Source organism: Mus musculus, chromosome 6 (assembly GCF_000001635.26).
Source record: "Mus musculus strain C57BL/6J chromosome 6, GRCm38.p6 C57BL/6J".
Lineage (NCBI taxonomy): Eukaryota > Metazoa > Chordata > Mammalia > Rodentia > Muridae > Mus > Mus musculus.
Window position 1 is genome coordinate 99,507,271 of NC_000072.6, and position 16,110 is coordinate 99,523,380.

Below are 16,110 nucleotides of genomic sequence, written 5' to 3' on the forward strand. Positions count from 1 at the left end.
CCCCCATAAGGGAAGCTCACTTCATCCTCCTGGACAGTACACCCTTGCTGGTTGCTAGAGCATCTGCCTCCTCAGGCTTACCGGCTGGCTTGGGTCAACTATTCCAGAGCATGAATAATTAACTCCTCAAAGCAGAAGCACTCTCTCTGCACCTTCCCTAATTCACACACTGGAATAAGACAATAGATGTTGGCTCTTTCCTGAGGCTGAAATCCAATTTAACATCCAGAAACCTCCTTCGGGAATAAAGGCCAGGGCAGGTGACCGAGTAGAGGCTAATGGGGACAGGAGGTAGTCAAAAGGTGAGAGCCCGGGGGAGGACTAGAGGAAAGAGAGAAAGGCCGTAGGGTACATGGGCAGAATCAAAGCCTTGAAAGCCATCACTACATCATCTTGCAGAGAAGAACCTGCATCAGTGGTGGTGGCTGTGAGCAAAGCTACCGCACACTTCTCTCTGACTTCGCACCACACGTCTCTGGTCTACCTCACGTTCTGTGTCTTTACTGAAAGGTCAAAGGGCTGGCTCATGGACTCAAACTTTCTACACGGTCAGAGGAATTTGTTTCATAGAATTCTGGCACTCTGACACCTAAGTTCCTGCTTCTCCAAAGTTGATATAGAGAGAAGAGACAAAACAGTTGTTTATCATTGCGCCCGAAATCCATGCCCCAACCTGCAATCCAACATGATGCTGCTAACAGAACACAGGAAAAGCAAGACACGGGTGCCACTGAGAGACTGAATGCTGGCCTATAACAGGATCATATAGCCATAACTAACCTCAGGAGCTGTGACCATGTGAACATTCTCTCAAGTCATTCCCTGATACTTTACACTATGCTACCTACAATCAGGCCCCTGACTTCCATCAACATGGCTCTAAAGGCCTACTCTATACATCTCAGGACTCCTATAGACACACCAAACAGCAGAGAACATCTGGCCTTCCTGGTACTGCTCTCAGAAAGAAGCGAATGACATATAAATACATTTACTGAAGGACGAAGTAGTCATTATCAATTACATAGGATACATTATGATATGAGAAAGTGCCCCTGGGATAGAAACGTAGCTCTGTGGTAGAGCTCTTGCTCAGCCTGCCCACGAGCCTGGGCACAATCTCAGCACCACCGATCTTTGTTATAGTGAGAAGCAAGTCTGATGGGTGGGGGCCGACAGTTCAGAGGGAGCCTGCCATGATAAGGACCTAAGCTTCTACACAGCACCTATGTAAAAAAATAGCCACGATGGCCTGTGCTTGTAATCTAGCACCAGAAAGGTGGAGACGGGTGGATCTCTGGGGCTCACTGGCCAGCCTAGATTAACTGGCAAACCCTGTAAAATAGTTTGTCATTTTCCAAAAATATATCCATATGTCCATACAGTATATAGCTATGTACACAAACACATTTCCCTTAGATACATGCATGTGAATTTATACATCAATGTCACATCCCCTCTCTAGATTCCAGTCTCCTAGGGACAAAGGTGCAACTGGCTTGGAGCATCAGTGAGGTCCTATGGAGAGCTGACAGGTCCCCCACACCTACCTCTGACACTAGGATGTCAAAAGCCCAGCAAACTCCCCCATTAACACTGCATGGCTCAAAAACAAACTGGCTCCCACTTGCCTCCTCATTCCAATACAAAACTTTTAATGCTCACTTGGCAAAGGAAAAGAGAAAGAAAATACTTTTACAGATACGTCTATAGATAATGGATATGACAAACTACAAATAGTTTAAAGACATCATTTCTGACTTACTTATTGTAAAAGTAGCCCACAGTCTAAAGATACTTTTCAGGGCTCAAGTTCAAGGTCAAAAGAAAGGGTCACCCTTTTTGATTCTCTGTCCACATGTGGAAGCATGGTCAGGCCCCCTGGGATTTCCCTAATCAAGAAGAGAAGAAGGTGCCAGAGCAGGGCTCCTCCGTGACCACCCAGGATCTGCGCTGTACACAGGTGCTGGAAGATCCTGCGAGATCGCATAATTAGGAGCATTAAGCAACCATCTCTGCACTCAGGCAGCTGGAGAAAGGAAAAGCAGGGTCTGGGCGGCGCTCTGGGAGATAAATTCCACAGCTTTTCACCAAGTTGAAATCTTGGCTTTGGACACACATAAAAATGAGCCTGGCTGATCTTAGCTCCCAGTGGATATCTGCCAGATCGCAATGGTTGACCCAGTTGGCCCGCCTTACCACAGGGAAGACCACTGTTGGAAGAGCAGATGGCAGAGCTGGACAGAGCCAGCATGGGCCCTGTACAAGGGACAGAAGCAAGGGAAGGCAGGACTCACTGGCCCAGGCCAGGGTGCGACTGTGCTTTCCAGAGAATCTATAATAATGCATCCTTGGAAGAAGTGTTCTCCAAGCAGGCTCCCATCAGACTCTCTCGTATCTTTCAATCACCGGTTCTTACAGCCTATAAAACACAGCTCATTATTCTCTTCTTCTCTCTTGTCACTTAGTACAACTATGCATCAACAAAACAAGTGCTGACTCCCATTTACAGAGACGCAGTATCTGCTACAGATTAGGTTCACTGCTTCCCAGAAGGTTTAAAGATGTCATGGTGCCAGTGCAACTAACTCCTCGCTGAAAAATCACGACCAAGTACAACCTTCTTTGCTACAAGCAAGCCACTTTTTGCCTAAATCAAACCTGTTGTTCAATGGCTAACAAGCTCTACCGTCCACACTGAACATGTCCTTCATTCCCAAAGAGCACTGTCCACACATTCCATTCTGTTAGGTCTCCCTCCCTTCCGCAGAGAAACATTAGCTACCTTTAGAATGTTTTGTTTAACATCTCCAGCCATTTGTGCTATTTACTGAGTACCTGATACTCTAATAAAATGTCAGCACAAATAACCAAGTTGTCCAGGAAAAAAAAAAAATCGTAAGTTTTCCCAGCCCTCTCTGGCTTGACAAGGTAAACATTTCGAGATGGCCTCTGTTAGTCCTGCTGACACAAACGCCTTTTCTCTTTCCTCTCAAATTACCAAAGATTATCATTTTACTCTGCAATGAGCCTGATGAAATTGAAACTCTGTACATCAGAATTAAATATGTTCCATCTACTCAGAATGAACAGTGCATTATTTATCACTAATACTTAATGACAAAAAAGAGAGAGAGAGAGAGAAAGAAAAAACCCGGGTAACTTTCCCCGATTATACCGCTGATGACATCCTGCCTCGCACCATCGATTCTCATGGTCATTAGCATAATCACGGAGCCTCAACTCCAGCTTCTGCAGCAAGTTTGGTAACAGAGCTGAAAGTAGACACGCACACTATTTTAAAAACATGTTCTGATTCCCATCTAAGCATATCTTTATTTATATGGCTTTCTTACCATCAAAATGCCAGCCCTTTAAATTATGCAGAAATCACTTTCTCCACTGAAGAACAAGGTGCTACATCATACCAAGGCTACAGACGTATAAAGAGCCTGTTAATTAAACGTCGCTCTTTAACTCACTACCCTGCATATGCAACTCTTAAGTTCTAAGCCAACTCTCTAAATAAGAATGAGGAAATGGACAGGCTCCTTCAAATGAACGTCTATTCCCCCACTCCCACTCCTCCCTAACAGAAAAGACCAGCCACTTGAAAGATTATTTTTAATCGAACCCCCTGATAAATGGTTGACATTATTTAAGGTTATTTTCCTCTGAAAGTACACACAAACAAGCAAATTACAGAATAGGAGTCAGGAGTGAAGGCTTAGCCCACATTTTACACTGCTAGGTTTGGGGTTCAAATGTCAAGCATTTGTTTTGGGTTAAAATTCAACACTACAAATGGATCACATGGAAAGGGGAACTCGGGAGCTGGAAAGCTGGCCCAGGGGGAAGAGCATTTGTTGCTCTTGTAGAGGACCCGGGTTCAATTCTTAGCTCTCACATGATGGCACATAGCCTTCATCACTCTGGCTCCAAGGGATCTGACTTTCTCTTATGACCCTCCCCCTCCCCATCTAATTTCTGCACACACATGGTCCATATATATGCAGGAAAAACATACATAGCTAAAATAAGAAAGGAAAAAGGGAAATTAGCTACTGCTATACGTACCCATATGGAAGAATTTCACTAGCTATACTGAATACTTTTTTTTAAAACCAGGTTGCCAAAGAATACATCCAGTAAATTACTATAATATAAACCTTTGCACATGAATGTAAGATCCTCTTAGGAGGAATGTATACTTTATATATTAAACATGTATGTGTCTGTGTGTGTCTGTGTGTATATAATACACACACACACACACACACACACACACACACGGAGCAAAAACCTGCCAACTGAGTATGATGTCCCTCCTCTGAAGAGCTGAGGACAGGTGAGACCAGCAGCCTTTTTACCAAAACACTGTGACTTTCAAAGCTGAGCTACAGACACAAAATGCTCCAAATAACTATTCTTTGTTCCTTCGGTGCCTTACATATTTCATAACCCATATTTAAAAATACAAACATATAGCTTTTAAGACAAAGGTCTGTCCAATACTTTCCTCTAAAGTCTTCCTCAGGGATGGATGGAGCCAGCAACTTTGCACTCGGCAGTGACCCTAAAGCCTTGTGTCCCCAAAACAAATCTATTTCCAAGGCTTTCAAAATCACTTATTATTACCTCATGCTTAAGGAATTCTTTACCAGTAGGACTATACTATGGGAAAGTCAGCTCCACCACAGAAAGTTTCTATATTTAGTAGAAGTAACTGTCCTGTTTCCGAAGCAAAACAAAACAAAAGCGGACTCTGAGCTGAGACGTCCCCTCGGGGATCTGTGCAGTGTTCAGTTGTTCAGCAGTCCCTGTGTGTGACATCCGAACACAGGGAGGACAGGGAATGATGAACTTCTGCCTGGTTGGGAGGACCCCCCCCCCCATGCAGGTCCTGGAATGTTAAGAAACTGCACTGGAGTTAACTCAGACAGAGAGGTGGTGGTGGCAGAAGCAGCCCCCCACCTTGCCGACCCCTGCCCCTTAACTCCCTTCCCTACCCCCAGCCTCCACCCCTGACCACAGGGAGGAACAGAACTTGCTCCTGGTACACTGAACCCAAATGAGAGCCTCATATGTACCGTTAGCGTGCATCCTGCTGCAACCAAAGCCATTATTTAGAAAAGACAGCACACTTAGACAGCCGAACCTTCCTTAAACACAGAGAAGACGCGCGCACAAAATGGAAACAAATCTAGAAGCATACCAGAGAAGCCCCTGCAAGAAACTATTTTAATACATGTGTTTTTTTCTCCCACCCTCTCTGCACCATACACGGACAGTGATAGTTTCTCAAAGTGCGGTGTCCCCTACCTTACAATGTTCGACAACCTGTTCTCTGTGTAATTAAACACAGCCAACTTCCTATTCAAAAAATCACTAGAACACATCACTAAAACGGGACTGCTATTGATTCCCTAATGAAATATCAGTTAATTACTTAATCTTTCTTAATGAAATGATTAACATCCTTTCAACAAGCAAGACACCTCAGTCACTAGCACGCTGAGATTTCCAGGGCTGAAGTTTAATCTACTGGAGAATTTTTTTTTTTAAGTGCATAAACGTTTGAACAGAAGCAAGTAAACTTTGTGTCACCTAATTATCCCAAAGGGCACCAGAACCCAGCACCAACCTAAATGGAAAGTCCTAAACAGCAAGATCAGTTTTCAGCTGTTATTAAAATGAGGCCACACCAGAATTAAAATGCAAATTAGAAAACCAGTTAAGAGAAGTCTGGGTAACTTCAAAAGGTCCATGACAAACACAGACCCCACCCACACCCAAATGTCAGGACAACTTTCATGTAGGTAACTCTTGGATCTGAGTAGGGAGAGCTACAGCTGAAGAGCTAAGTACCTACACAGGCCTCCTTAGCACCTGATCTCCCTTATCTCATAATCTTGGAGGAGGCATTCTTGATAGGATTCACATCTGTATTTGTGTGGCATCCTTGGCTGGGCTCTTTCCATCAATATCTGTGCATGTCCCATCACATACACAGAGAATCTCCCAACATGCTTAGGGAAATCAAAGTACTTGTGCCAGCAGGTTAATCTAAGGAATAGACAGTTTAGATCTTGAAATCAAACTTGAATGATGAAAGTAGAGAGGAAATCCCAGAATGCCATTTGATGGTAACTAACAGCCATAAGGTGATCACATCGCCCAGGAATACGGAGGGAGACGAATCATGAAGGGGAAGACCGCACTCTTGGTAGAAGGAAATGACACTCTGCAATGTTCCTTCTACTTGGCTGAATCCTGAGGCTCTTATGTAGTCTGTGCATCTCAAAGTCATGTTTCCTTCTGTGCCTAACTCTGAGAAAGAAGCTTGCCCACCTTTGTTAAGGCAGTGGCCAAGCATGCAAATCCTCCTGAAGGGTGGCAGCAGGTACTTCTGTGACTCTTGAGCACTGAGTAATCAGTCTGCTTTCTCCTCTCCCTGCCTCATTGCCCGTGAAACTGTGGGTGGTGTTTTCCTCAAGCACAAAGCCTGGCCCCATCCCATATGTGGGGAATCAGGAGCTGTGTGACCTCTGTGTTTGAACTACAGCCCTTTTGAGAGCTCATGGTGGGTTAAAAACAATTGGTCTTCACTCTAAATACAAACAACAACAACACAGGACTAGCTTCTAAACAAAAATGGTCAGTAACCCCCAGCAGGGTAGGCTTTGGTGCCTCCATCCAGTAACAGCAATCACCTGGGACCATGGGTGTCCATTCTGTAGGCATCTGAACTACATCAGAAATGTTACAAATGTACTCTACTTGTGAGTCTTCAATAATTCTGATTCAAGGGCTGGGCAGATGGCCAGTGGCTTTGGTGCTCGTTCCACAAGCAGGGGGACCCGAGTTCAGATCCAGTACCCAGGTAAAAGCCAGGAGGGGCTGCATGCACCTGTAACTCTAGCACTCTGATAGGAAAAGACACATATGCTCACTGGCCAGGCAGCCTACCTCAAAAAGAGCCAACTCCAAGATCAGAAAGAACCCCCATCGCAAGGAAAGAAAGCAGAAAGCAATAGATAGAACAGAATACCTGGCCGCCTCCTCCTGGCTCAGTACACACTGGTGCACACATGCACACACTCAAGAGTTCTGATTCACGAATGAGTACTTTAATTAAACTATCCTATCCATATGCATTCTCAAATTCATTCTTTGTCCGTTTGTCTGTCTGTCTGTATCTCTCTCTCTCCCTCCCCCACCCCCTCTCTCTTACACACACACACACACACACACACAACACAGGTGAATAAAGAAACTTGTTGGCTGCCTCGGGCTGTGGTGGTGCACACCTTTAATCCTAGTGATCAACCCTTGGCAAACAGAAGCAGGCAGATCTGAGTTCGAGGGCAGCTTGGTCTACAGAGCGAGTTCCAGAAGAACCAAGACTACATAGTGAAACCCTGTCGTGGAAACAAACAAAATCCCCACAAGCCTGCCTGCAACCTCCATCCACCCCTAATAAGAGTATCTACCTGGATCGCTATGCTCACCTTGCTCAGGGGATGCACGGCTCCAGCAAAACGGACAAAACACTCTTCCTCTATGCACTTCACTCACTGACCTGAAACTGTAAAACAAGCCCCTGTTGTTGAATTACTGAGCTCAAAGGATAGCCCTCCATCACGGAACTCACGGGCAGGAGCCTTGAAGAGACTGGAAGCAGTCAAAGTAATGCTGGGATGTATGGGTGAGAGGAAGACATTGGGAATCCACACTAGGTTTGATGCTGGAACTAGAACCCAGTGTGCTAGTCATTGAGCACACGGTTAGTAAAAACCAGAGAACCTGGCAAAAATGGCACTGGTAACAAATAAGCATGTATCCAGACACAAAATTCAGAAGACAATCCCTATTTTAAAGGAAGAGAATCTGCTCTAAAATATAAACAGGGATCCTCAGCAAACCGTTCTTGTCTTCTGTTAGAGCCTCTGAAAGCCAAGCTAGCCTTTAACATCTTCAAACAGGAGGACACGCTTGCCAATCAGTGGCCCCTCCACCTCAGCTACTGATTTAACAGCAATCTGAGAGAATAAGCCCATCCCAGAAGGATCCTGTAGGGAAAGACTGGAGTAGTAAACAGAACTCTGGAACAGGATTGTGTGTGCATTCGTTCTTTCTTTCTTTTTTTTTTTTTTTCTTAAAAAAAAAAAAACTATTTTATTAAAACTGTGATTTGGAAAGAAAGTGCAATTAGCTCAGGACAGGCACTGCTGAGATGCACCGAACACACCAGACATATGTAAATATTTCACGGTATCAGTTCCGTTTGAGTAGACCTGTCAGGATATTTACAGGGCTTGACAGTACTTGGGTCTTTAATTAAAATTTTGCCCAGATACTTTAATGTAATTTAAATAGATTATTAGTTGTCAGGATCTAATATAAATTTTGTTTACGATTTAGTTACTTTAAGTACTGGGATTGAGGAAACTAATTTAACCCAACAACTGAGTGGCCTGGAAGAGCAAGATCAAGCCACAGGAAAGCCCCCAGTGCGTCCTCTGCACTCCGCCCCAGCCTTGCCTGACTACAGCATCATGGGACACCTCACCAGGTGAAAACAGCTTTCCCCTCCCTCCCACCCCACCCAGTGCCCTCAGCAGTGCTTCTGTGAAACACAATGACTGGGGAGGTCAGAGGCAGGCATGTGCACCTGTTCGGGGTCCTGGCCTTGTCTTCACATGCACGTCTTTCTTTTCCTGCCTGCCTAAGAAATCATCTTCTCACTTTCAGAACCACACGCTAAGAACCCAAGAAGCACCTGTTGTGTTCCAGAGGCAAAGCATATGCTAAAAACCAGTGTCAGGACTGCAGAAAGAAAAACAAGTCTGGCAGAGATGTCTACAAGCTAACCTGGCCCACACACCTCACGTTCAGGAAAAGTGGTTAGAAAGGAACACAGCTTCCAGCCCTCTCATGCATGATTGGGAGCCTGCCTTTTTACACAAGGTTTGAAAATGCCTCCCCACAAACGGACAGTAATTAATAAGAATAATTTACTAAAGAAACAAAGAAAGCTGTCTACTTGTCTTTCCTAGTTGCCGTACGCTTGACCTCCGTGGGTTTCCTCTCTGCGGAGCACCAGCCTGGAGCCCACAGAGCAAGATCACCATCGGAGGGAGCAAAAGCAAAGCGATTCTTGAAATCAAATGTTCCTTACATTTATTTTCAGGTTGGGGACACAAGCCAAATGGGCACTATATCCCATTAACCCTGTGGTCACGTGCACACTGAGACAAAGAATCTCCTACGGACCAGAAGGGTTAACTGGCGTGCAGAAGGCATCCTAATTTGGCCAGGTTTGCCCCTATTTTAAGAAGTCGTCGCATCTCACACACTGCTGCTGCTGCACCAGCTTTTGGCATTCCTAACTTTAATTCATCCAAGTATCAGACAAGAAGTAATTTTCACAATTCAGTTGAAGATGGCTCTTTGCATACCACGCCTGGCCTGTGGCTGAGTGGCCTTCAGATGATTGAACAAGCAAAGGGAAGGATCATTTGGGAAAACGTGCAAACCTTTCTGGCTGGCTTTTCTCACACGCTCAGTGTTTGATCTCGGTGGGATTTACTGCACTCAAAAAAAAAAACAAAAAAAAAAAAAAACAAAAACAAAACAAAAACAAAAAAACCAAGAAAACAAAAACCAAACACAAATAATAAATGTATACACAAAAAATCTCAATGTATGGAATTCACTTGTTCAGTCATCAAATGCTTTTCTTGGATTTATTTTCTTTACACAACCAACTGTTATTTATAATCTAGATTTTAAGACATGCTCAAAGACAATGGATACTATTGCTTACTTAGCAAAACTGGCCTTTACTCTGACTGAAATGTATAAAAGGGGTATGATATGTAACAGAATAAGAAAGTATGAAAAAGGTACTCAGGAAAAAAATTGTCTTAAATAAAGATACCACCTGTGTAAACGAAGTTAAGCTCTGGAAACCCTTCTGAAACCTGCAGAAACAGCCCATATTCAATGCCTTGAAGTTGCAATTAAATTGTAGTAATTTAAGATTAGCTGGAGAGCAGAGGGCAGCTGAAGGCCTTTGCAGGGCCTCCCTCCCTACTTAATGTTCTGCACTTGGGTTAAATGAGTTTCTTTAATGTAAGTACCTTAAAGGAACCAAATCATAAACAAAATTTATACTATTTTCTGTTAGTCTGAAATCTATTGAAATTTGATTAATGTGTGCCTAAAATTATTTTTAATTGGTAAAACTCTGGCTATTCCCTATAAATTCTCTCGCTATAGCCACTGAAATGGAATCAGACCTCTAGCACCTAAACTTTTCAGAATACAGGGGAGGGGGCGGGGCAGAAGGTGAGGGAGAGACAGAGATAGAGAAGAGACAGAAGTAGAAAGACAATGGTACAAAATTAAGTTTAAGTTTCAAGTGAACCATGCAAACCAACTAGATGTGCATGTATTAGGGATGTCTGCAAAGGGAAGCTGGGCTCCAAAGGTTGTCAAATGTGCTAGCCCCTCCCTTCTCTTTCCTAACGCTGGTCCTGATCATGCTGTAGTAAAATGTATTTGTTTAGGAAATAGCCCAGTTGTTCTGTTCACTTCAACAACTGCTGCCAACACAACACCCTTCCACAGAGCCTGGGAGCACAAATGTACAAAGGGGTCTGGGAAGAAGCAAGGAAAACCTGAGTCACAGGCAAAATAAAAATGCTAAGGCCCAATATTAACTCGATTAACTTCTGCTATTGTTGGTACAAATGGTTTAACTAGAAAATATTTACAGCTTTTAAAACAACATGATATAGTACAGAAAATTGCCTAATACCATCCATGTGTATGTTTAACCCACATTGCTTAATTATACAATAAAGGTAGACCAATAAAAGGGTCAGACTTTGAAACATGTTGTGTACCATGGTTATGAAACTCTAGCTTATTAAAAAAAAAAAGAAAGAAAAGTAGTCACTATGTGACAGGCCGTAGGTAATTAAAAATACAAGCCTGATGTGACAGTGACTTTTACTCTTCTGTGTTTACTTGTCCTATTTCATACTTTGTTCTACTTAATTAAAGATGACATTTAATTTATAGATAGTTTGTAACTGGAAATAAAGTGTTACATAGTTTACACTTCAGGATTTAAATATAAACATACTATCTTGAGGATATCTTCCCAATGTAAACAGTCACTTTGAATAATTGATGCTTCATTGATATTACTTTGATAAATCTGTGAAAATAAAAATGCTAAAGAAATGACTGTTACTCTCCTTTAAAATGTGAAATACTTAAAATTTCCTAGACAACAAGGGAGGCCAAGTTACAAAGAAACTGAATAAAGTAGCAGCTGGTCATACTGAATGTCAATCAAAAAAAAAAAAAAAAAAAAAAAAAAGAGGTCCTGTGTAATGTAGAGAAGGCTCTCTCCTCTTTTCCTCTTTTTACATTCCGAAGATGGGCTTTATCACTTGAGTTTCTTCTTTTTGCTTTTAACCACAACAGCAAATTTAAACCCTCATATATAAAACTCTGGCTCCCTAAGAAGGCAAATCTTCTAAGCAAGATGTGAGAAAATGTTATCTAACTGGTGTGGGAGTCTAATGCTGGGAAAAAGAATCCCATGCTGAGGTTCTGGTTAACATGTAAGACAGAATTCAGATGACTTCATATTTTTGGATACCTTTTTGGGTGTGTTCTCCTAAAAAAAAAAAGAAAGAAAGAAAAAGAAAAAAAAAAGAAAGAAAGAAATGTATTACAAAATAGTAACTTACTTAGCATCCATAGGAACTCGAAAGCAGCCCAGAGGCTGGGCATTTCCTTCCAAGGGAATGCTTCCCTTGCACAATAAAGACAAGCATTTGCAATGGCCCATTTCTGCATAAGTGAACATATAGCCTTGCTGGGTTCTCCCTCATAGCAGTTCTTGACAACAACCCGGCAGTAGCCCTGTTTGATCTCCCCTGCTTCCTTAATTTGGGTTGTCAAGGTTCAGCAGTTGGAAGCTGTTTACTTTACTTTTCAAAAAAAAAAGTGATTTTCCCCCCTCTCTCATACAATGACTAATCCAAAGGGGCGGGGGTGGTGGTGGTGAGGGAGTTGTAGCCACTGGCGAGATGCTAAACCTTCCCCTACTTGCACTAAGATTTTATTGACACTTTTTGAATGGTGTTTGAATTTTATTTATACTTTTAATGCTCTTTAATTATAAGACGTTTCAAAGAAGGGAGGGCAAACCCACCCACCCCTTTATAAAAAAAAAATCTGGGCCCAGTTTTCTTTTTCCAGACTCTAAAGAGATACATGCACTTCAAAATCAAAACTCAATGGAATTCTTGAAAATGATCTGAAAGAGAAATTAGCAAGGAGTCTGCTGCCTCCATCAAGCAAGACATCCCTGGATAGAAAATATCTCAAGCCTTACTAGCTCTCTTAGATTCTCATCAAGCCAGTCCCCAAACTGATTCTCGCTGTGAAAAAAAAAAAAAAAAAATGAAGAGTAAAAAAAAAAGTCAAGAATTTGGGATCCTCCAATACGTTTTTCAAAAACAGAAAGAAAAAAAAATCTTAAATATCCTTGGGTTTTTCTCAGCTCATCTATTTTGCGAGTTCTTCCAGGCTATGGCCCAAGGAAGATGAAGTACAAGGGTTTCAACCGGCAGACTCCTCAACCGGAATCCAAAATGTTCCCGCAGCCTTCTTGCTTGAAGAGCAGCAACAAAATAAGAAATCAGAACTCGGAAAATACCTGGAGCTTGCCGTGAGAGCAACCCTGGGCCCTATTGCAGTGTCCTGGGTAAGCTCAAAATGCAACCCAATGAAATGTTCATTAATTTCATTATTCTAACTAAAGCACCCAGATGAAGGGACTGGGGGTGGGGTGGAAGGAAAAAGGAAGAAACAAGTTTCATTTTGGGTCCTCTAGTCAAGCCGTAAGAAAATAAATTAGGATGAAAGCGTAGGATGAGCCTAGCCTAAATCAATACACTTTGAAATCAGCCCAGCTAGGGTATTGGACACAATGGCTTGGAAATAATTAATAGTTATAAGGGGGGAGCGGGCTGAGAAGTAGAGCGAGGGATGTCACATTTTACACTTCACATTGCACGCTAACTTTGATCTCCAGATTTTCGGATTCCGGGAGGAAAGTGAGAGAAAAAGGGAGAAAGCAGGTCCTGTATTGGCTTGCACCTACCAGCCGGATGGGCACATTCCTTGCTCTCCGCGCCTGGTCGGGGATCTCTGGTTGCCCAAGCTGGCTGGTACAGCGCCCGGGCTCCCTGACTTCTCCCCCACACCCGCGCGCCTGCCACAACCACCTCGACTTACCCACCGAGTCCGGGGAGGAGGCGCCGGCAGCCCCACGCTTCTCCGCGCCGCCGCCGCCGCCGCCGCCGCCGCTGCCCCTCGCCCGCTCGCCCGCTCGCCCGCCGCGCGCCGTCCTCCTGGGGCAAAGTTTCGGGGTCTGCGATCGACAAGAGACCGGGGCGACCCTCAGCAATTCTTCCTTCCGTGAAGGTTGTGGGGGGGGGGGGCTCGAAGGGGACGAGGTGATTAGGCGGAGGGGGCCAGGAGCAAAGATAGAAGGTGCAGCAAGAAGGAGAGGACCCCCGAGCTCCAGGGAATAGGGAAAGAGGATGCGCCGCGGGGGATCCCTGCAGGGATCGGGAAACCCGGAGCCCGGCCTGAGCCTTAGTCTCAGCACCTTCCCGGGATCTTACAAAGTTGCAACAACAAAAAAGGAGGGGCAGGACTGGTGGAAAGGGGTGGGATAGGGCTGCGGTGGCAGGCGCAAGGTTTGGAGTTACAACTGTTTATTTAGTCCTTAGGCTCCCAGGGGGCGGGAGCTGCGCGGGAATGGGGGTGCTGCAGGCAGCAATTTCCAAGCAAACACTGGGGTGGGGGGGCATGAGACTTTGTTTCTGGGCGCGGAGCTCCCTGGCGCCCGTGTGTGTCACCGCCAGTCTCCCGGGACTGAGGCGGAGCTCACAACAGGTGGGGAGGGGGGACAAGGAATCAAAGTTTCCGAGCGCAGCAGGGTGTGGGGGGAGAGGGGGGGGAGGCGGGGGCGCGAGGAGGCGGAGGCAGCAGATGACCACGACCCTGCGGCAGCTGGCAAACTCCTCGGCTCTCGGCGCCGCCGCCACCGCCTCGGTCCCCACCCGAAGCGCGCGCCGCCTGGTCTGGTCGGCTCCGGAGAGACGTCTCCGAGGGACAGGAACGGAATATCGAGAACACGGGAGGAAAGCTGCGCGCAGGCGAGAAACGGAGAGCCATCGGTGGCCGGGACAGGGCCGGAGGGGCGCGGTGGCACGCGCGTGTCGCAGAGAAGAGCTTAAAAGGCGCAGGGGTCAGAAGCGAAAGTGTGAGGTGGCGGGGGTATCGAGAGGACGAGCGCCGAGGGTTCTCGCGGTGCGCCCTGTCCCCAAGCCCACTCGCGATCTTGCTACGGCTGGCGCGGGCTCTGTCTCTGACAAGCGGGGGCCGACCGCGTGGGGTGCGTGTCTGGCAGAGGGTGTGCGGGTGTGTGTTTGAGTTTTCCAGGCTCTTAGGGGTTAGCTAGAGAGCGTCCACACCGCTGAGTTCGGACCAAAACACGCGTGGCTGCAGGGATGTCGCCAAGCTTCGGGCCCAGGGCGCAGGCGTCCCTGCTCAGCCCTCCAGCGTTCTCGGGGCAGCCCGGGGGCACAGAAGGGGCACGCACCCTTGGATAGCAGGGGAAAAGTTTGCTCTAAGTTCAAACTTTGAGCTCAGGAGATGATGCCACACGCCCCCGCCTACCGCGGCCGGGTCCCGCGTACCCGCACCAGGCGGCCACCAAACGCTGACACTGGGCACTCAAAGTTGCGACAGGCGGCCTGGGCTTATTGATCGCTCTACCCGAGCGACTCAAGCGAGTGCAGAGAGGCGTGAGGAGCTGAGGGAAAGGCGAGTTGGTCTGTGAGGCCACCACCGCACCCCACAGTGACTTATGCAAATAGACCCAAGGGTGCGGGAGCCTCCCGCGCTTCCTCCAGCCCGGCGCCGCGCGCGGCCCCCACCCACGCAGAGCCTGGGCCCCGACTCCGGAGCGAGTGGAGGATAGAGGGTTGGGGGAGATGCACGTGGAGCGTGGAGATTAAAAGTAGGAATTTTTTTCTTTTTTCTTTTTCTTTTTCTTTTCCCTTTTTTTTTTTTTTTTTTGTGCTGGTTGTTGTTGTTGTTTAAAGTGGCGGAAACAAGGCAGGAGGCGGCTTGGGGAAAAAAAAAGTGGAGCAGAAATGGAAAAATACGAACTCACCCGCGGCAAATGGTCTCTCGGTGCAAACTAAGGTGTTTTCGGGGCCTTTCCCCGCGCGCGCCCACTCCCGCCCGCGCGCGCCCCCCGCTCACACACGCACACGCGCGCACACACGCACTCGCGGGCGAGGGCCGGGCCGCGAGCACAGCGTGCAGCTGCCACACAATAAATAACAATAGATTCCTCCGCTCGGGACTCGTTCCGGAGCCGCGCCAGCGCCGCCGGCCGCGAGGCGCCCCCAACCCGCCCCGGCCCCTCGCCGGCCCCAAGCCCCGCTGTCCGCGCTCTCAAAGCCCCTGTGACCCGCCGAGCGCGATCTGCACCCCGATGCGGCGCCCTTGGGTCGCCTGCCCCCTTCCCCCCGCATCCCGGAACAAATAAATAAATAAGGCGCGCAAGAGAGGCCATCGCGTCGCGGAGGGAGATGTTGTTATTTTTTGCTGTTGTGCGTCCCTGACGTCACATCCACCTGCTGGGTAAACAACAGAGCTCGCGGGGGGCGGGGGGGGGAGGGTGAAAAAAATCGCAATTGCCAAGTGAGGGACATGGGGAGGGGAAGAGGAGGAGAGGGAGACAGAACCCCAAGACCCGGGAGGGAAACGCCACAACAGTTCCTAGGCAGAAGGAGCCTGGAGGAGAAAAGCTGGGAAATGAGGGGCCTGGGCTGGAGGGGTCCTCTCAGAAGACGGGGAGAGGGTCCCATTTCAGAGCCTGGGAAATGGAGATCAAGAGTGGCAGCAACTAGGACGTAGAAGGGAAAGCCGAGACGATTCGCTAGGTTCTGAGCTAAGAAAATCCAGGAGGGAAGAGGATAGGCAGGGATAGAGTTTCCT

The 16,110-nt window shown here is 46.5% G+C and overlaps 1 protein-coding gene across 12 annotated transcripts in view; it reads right to left on the reverse strand.

The window, feature by feature from the left end:
* The window catches only part of Foxp1 (forkhead box P1), a 597,405-nt gene extending 581,929 nt beyond the window's left edge, over positions 1-15,476 (reverse strand). For 3 of the 12 annotated variants that reach the window (XM_030255064.1, XM_030255065.1, XM_030255066.1), the window contains exon 1: positions 15,278-15,472. The gene's annotated coding sequence lies outside the window, so the exon portion shown is untranslated. Of the gene's footprint in view, positions 1-13,326; positions 13,724-15,277 lie in introns of those variants that run through there. The other 9 variants (XM_006505314.4, XM_006505315.4, XM_017321301.2 and 6 more) reach the window with 7 other exon arrangements.
* Positions 15,477-16,110: the final 634 nt, after the last annotated feature.